Genomic DNA, 5,000 nt, shown 5'->3' with positions numbered 1-5,000 from the left:
ATATACATATATATATATATACATATATATATATATATGTATATATATATATATATATATATATATATATATATGTATATATATATATATATATACATATATATATATTCACATATATATGTATATATATATATATGTATCTATCTATATATGTGTGTGTGTGTGTGTGCGTGTGTGTGTATGCACACACACGCACACACACGCACACACATATATAGGTATATATATATACATATACATATATATATATAAATATACATATATATATATATATATATATATATATACATATATATATATGTAATATATATATATATGTATATGTATATATGTATGTATGCATGTGTGCACACCCTAAAGTCATTCATACACACTGTTACCGTTTAGCTTTTGGGCGACCACATCTGTGTTCTTGTTTTCGGTTTGCTCTCCGGGCTCCCTCGCGCCTCGCCCGTCGGGGAACTTGGAGGACCCGCACAGTTCAGACGCCCGACCACACGACTTCGGGAAACCAGACGTCGCTTGGATCCCTGGCTATAAGGTTAGTGACTTTGCCAGTTAGAGAGCACGTGTGTACTCGTCTAAATGCAATACATAGAATAAGAGCTATATTCGTATAGTCTTGTTTGTAGTCAAAGATAGCTTTGAATTTGCCTACGCTCCCTGATTGCAATGTTTCTTCTTCTTCCAGACAGAAAGGGCATTTAATGGAAATTGACGTCGCTCGGCAGCTTGCAGGTACCATGGAAAGTAAAGTAAGTGACTTTGTCTAAATAAGATCACGTATGTATTTACACAATATAGAAGATAAAATGTATAGTCTCAGACTTTCATATCTGTGCTTTCATTGGCTTTGAAATTACTTATGATGTCTGACTGTACTATTTTATCTCCTATAATGCGTCTGCGTGTTTGTGTGTGTGAGTCTGTATGTGTGTATATGACCCATGAAGTGCACACGAGTGTCACATGCTGCAAGTGATTTTCTCGTGGGATGCGAGATGTGTCGTGTGGTGCTCGTGCATGTGTGTCATGGTCCCGCGTGATGAGAGCGCAAGTCGCGCAGTGCAAAAGACTGATTTTAAGGTACATAGCGCAAGGAAGTCCCCGCAAAACGGTGTGCTTGTAGGTTGACTATATGTATGGGTGAATGTGTGTAGGGAAGAACGCGAGATCTGAATCTGCTTATGAGCATGATTGAATGCTTGTGAGTGCTTGCAGTGAATGGAGTCCTGGTCACCCCAGCGTCCCGGTAGGCAGGCGATCGTTCCACGGTCGCCCCAGCGTCCCGGTTGGCAGGTGACAAGGAGTTGCCCCAGCGTCCCGGTAGGCAGGTGTCCAGTCCCTGGTCACCCCAGCGTCCCGGTAGGCAGGTAACTGTGTGTTTGAGGGTGTGCCTCTTGGTATATTTGACTTCATACATGTGTGAGTGCCTGTATGAGTGTTTGTATGTGTGACTGGCTGAGTACATGCTTGAATGCTTGTGAATGTTTGAAGTGAATGGAGTCCTGGTCACCCCAGCGTCCTGGTAGGCAGGCGATCGTTCCACGGTCACCCCAGCGTCCCGGTTGGCAGGTGACAAGGAGTTGCCCCAGCGTCCCGGGAGGCAGGTGTCCAGTCCCTGGTCACCCCAGCGTCCCGGTAGGCAGGTAAAAGTGTGTTTGAGAGTGTGCCTTTGGTATATTTGACTGTATATATATGTGTGAGTGTCTGTATGAGTGTTTGTATGTTTGACTGGCTGAGTGCATGCTTGAATGCTTGTGAGTGTTTGAAGTGAATGGATTTACTGGTCACCCCAGCGTCCCGGTAGGCAGGCGATCGTTCCACGGTCGCCCCAGCGTCCCGGTGGGCAGGTGACAAGGAGTTGCCCCAGCGTCCCGGTAGGCAGGTGTCCAGTCCCTGGTCACCCCAGCGTCCCGGTAGGCAGGTAACTGTGTGTTTGAGGGTGTGCCTCTTGTTATGTTTGACTTCATACATGTGTGAGTGCGTGTGTGTGTGTTAGTGTGTGTGACTGCCTAGGTGCATGTTCGAATGCTTATGAGTGCTTGCAATGAATGGAGTTCTGGTCACCCCAGCGTCCCGGTAGGCAGGCGATCGTTCCACGGTCGCCCCAGCGTCCCGGTTGGCAGGTGACAAGGAGTTGCCCCAGCGTCCCGGTAGGCAGGTGTCCAGTCCCTGGTCACCCCAGCGTCCCGGTAGGCAGGTAACTGTGTGTTTGAGGGTGTGTCTTTTGGTATGTTTGACTGCATACATGAGTGCCTGTTTGAGTGTTAGTATGTGTGACTGCCTGAGTGCATGTTTGAATGCTTGTGAGTGCTTGCAGTGAATGGAGTCCTAGTCACCCCAGCGTCCCGGTAGGCAGGCGATCGTTCCACGGTCGCCCCAGCGTCCCGGTTGGCAGGTGACAAGGAGTTGCCCCAGCGTCCCGGTAGGCAGGTGTCCAGTCCCTGGTCACCCCAGCGTCCCGGTAGGCAGGTAACTGTGTGTTTGAGGGTGTGCCTCTTGGTATATTTGACTTCATACATGTGTGAGTGCCTGTATGAGTGTTTGTATGTGTGACTGGCTGAGTGCATGTTCGAATGCTTATGAGTGCTTGCAATGAATAGAATTCTGGTCACCCCAGCGTCCCGGTAGGCAGGCGATCGTTCCACGGTCGCCCCAGCGTCCCGGTTGGCAGGTGACAAGGAGTTGCCCCAGCGTCCCGGTAGGCAGGTGACCAGTCCCTGGTCACCCCAGCGTCCCGGTAGGCAGGTAACTGTGTGTGTGAGATTGTGTGCCTCTTGGTGTGTTTGACTGAATACATGTGTGAGTGCCTGTATGAGTGTTTGTATGTGTGACTGCTTAGGTGCATGTTTGAATTCTTGTGAGTGCTTGCAGTAAATGGAGTCTTGGGACCGTATACACAAAACTTGTTAGCACTAACAAATAGCTGTTAAGGGTAACAAATTCCTGTTAAGACTAACATTTAGCTGTTAAGCACTAACAGTGGATACATAAAACTTGTTAGGGCCTTAAAAGTACTGTTAAGGTAAAAGTGGTGTGGAGGACTATTAAGCTCTTAACAAATTCCTGTTAGTAGAAAAGATGGCGGAGCAACAACAACAAATACAAAGACGACGGCGAGTATGTCGACAGCGACGGGACATATTTAACGAGTACAATGACGACGAACTCATCTAACGCTTCTGAATGAACAGTGCTGGTATAATAACAATGGCTGATTTAGTGAGGGACAAACCTCAATCCCGAACAGAACGGAATCGACCACTGAGTCCTGAGACGAAGGTGGAAATTACCCTATGATATTTAGCCACAGGTAAAATGCAGCAGCGACGACTTTGAGACCTCACAAGCAACAATCAGCCGTGTCATTACTCAAACAATTGATGCACTATCAGAACCAAGAAGCGCAAGTAAAACAAGCAGAGTTCATGGAAGACTGTAGGTTTCCCGGTGTTGTGGGTACCATAGATGGCACAAATATTAGAATTGTGGCTCCAAGTGTAGATGAACATTTATATGTAAACAGAAAACGATACCACAGCATCAACGTGCTTTGCCATGCCTCCCTCTTGTCCTTGTGTCTTTGGCTTGAATCGCCCATTTATAATTATTCTTTCCTCCATAATCACGTTGACCAAGAGGAGTGTTTCCTCTTGTGACCAGTTTGGCTTCCTTTTCTTTTTCTGTGATTCTTCTGCCATGTCTATATCCTCTGAAATAATTGTTGAGTCTTCTGTCGGAAGATTTGTCTGTGGCGCGGCCGCCTATACAATGCGCCTTCGTCCAAAAATATCTGTCGTTGGTTAATAAGTACTCCTAAAAAACCATACATACGATATCTATGTGCTATCATGATACTCTATTAATAAATTTTGAACAACTGCATTAATAACACTGTTTTATGTGTGCAATTTTTAATAATACGTCCATTTACACGTTCATAAGCTGCTAACTTTAGCACTGTTTAGCGCAACTTGACAAACAACTGTTTACTAGCTAACAGTTGTTAGTTAAGCATTGGTGTACAACTTTTAGTGGTTTTCTGTTAGCTAGCAGAGATTGTTAAGGCTAACAAAAAAGTTTTGTGTATACGGCCCCTGGTCTCCCCAGCTCGGCTCGGGCCTGGGCTCGGGCTCGGGTCTGGGCTCGGGCTCGGGGTCGGGCTCGGGCCTGGGCTCGGACTCGGGTCTGTGCTCGGACCTGGGCTCGGGCCTGGGCTTGGGTCTGTGCTCGGGCCTGCGCTTGGGCTCGGGCTTAGTCCTGGGCTCGGTCTCGGGCCTGTATCCATTACTAACTTACTAACCATCACCCACCACGCACGTGATCCACATGCTTGCAACAGAGCGAGACTTCCTCTTGCTTACCTTGCGTTTCCCACAACATACACCTGGCGCAGCACATTTGAAGACAAACAAGACTAACCTATCATAAATCCTTTTATTATAACTGCCCTAGTGTATTAAGCATAAACTAGCATATATATATAATATACCAAACAATATCCACCAATTGTAGGACTGACCCTCTTACATAGAACAGACCCCATGCAATGAATAACAAGACTAACACCCTTGCTTGAAACCACTAACACTCCTATAAAATGTTTAACACCCATGTCACGTAGCCAGAGCTGGGGTAGGTGAAGAACCTACCGCCGGAGGCTGGGTAGGTCACGAACCTACCGGCCAGAGGTCAGAGCTATTGTGCCCTAGGTCAAGGCCTGGCACTTATTGTATTTAGCCCAAAGGGGCATTTGCATTTGTAGTTTAACCTGAATCTCTTGTTTGAATAAACAAAGAAAACTCCCGCTTTGGAATCTATCTCGCCGCATTAAGACTTCCCTACGTAACCACACAACCTACCATAACGGTTACACTGGTGGCTCGCGGTGGCCACAACCACCCCCTACCATAACGGTTACACTGGTGGCAGCTAGTGGCCGCACCCACACCATATTTAACGGTTACTCAACCATACCACAACGGTTACAGCCGTCT

The 5,000-nt window shown here is 46.7% G+C and overlaps 1 pseudogene; it reads left to right on the top strand.

The window, feature by feature from the left end:
• Positions 1–5,000, top strand: part of LOC143023951 (uncharacterized) — a 39,415-nt pseudogene that overhangs the window by 10,979 nt on the left and 23,436 nt on the right.

Source organism: Oratosquilla oratoria, unplaced genomic scaffold (assembly GCF_046742065.1).
Source record: "Oratosquilla oratoria isolate Oo_2021 unplaced genomic scaffold, ASM4674206v1 SCAFFOLD72, whole genome shotgun sequence".
Taxonomy (NCBI): domain Eukaryota; kingdom Metazoa; phylum Arthropoda; class Malacostraca; order Stomatopoda; family Squillidae; genus Oratosquilla; species Oratosquilla oratoria.
The sequence above is the reverse complement of the archived record's forward strand: the minus strand, read 5'-3'. Positions and strand labels throughout refer to the sequence as shown.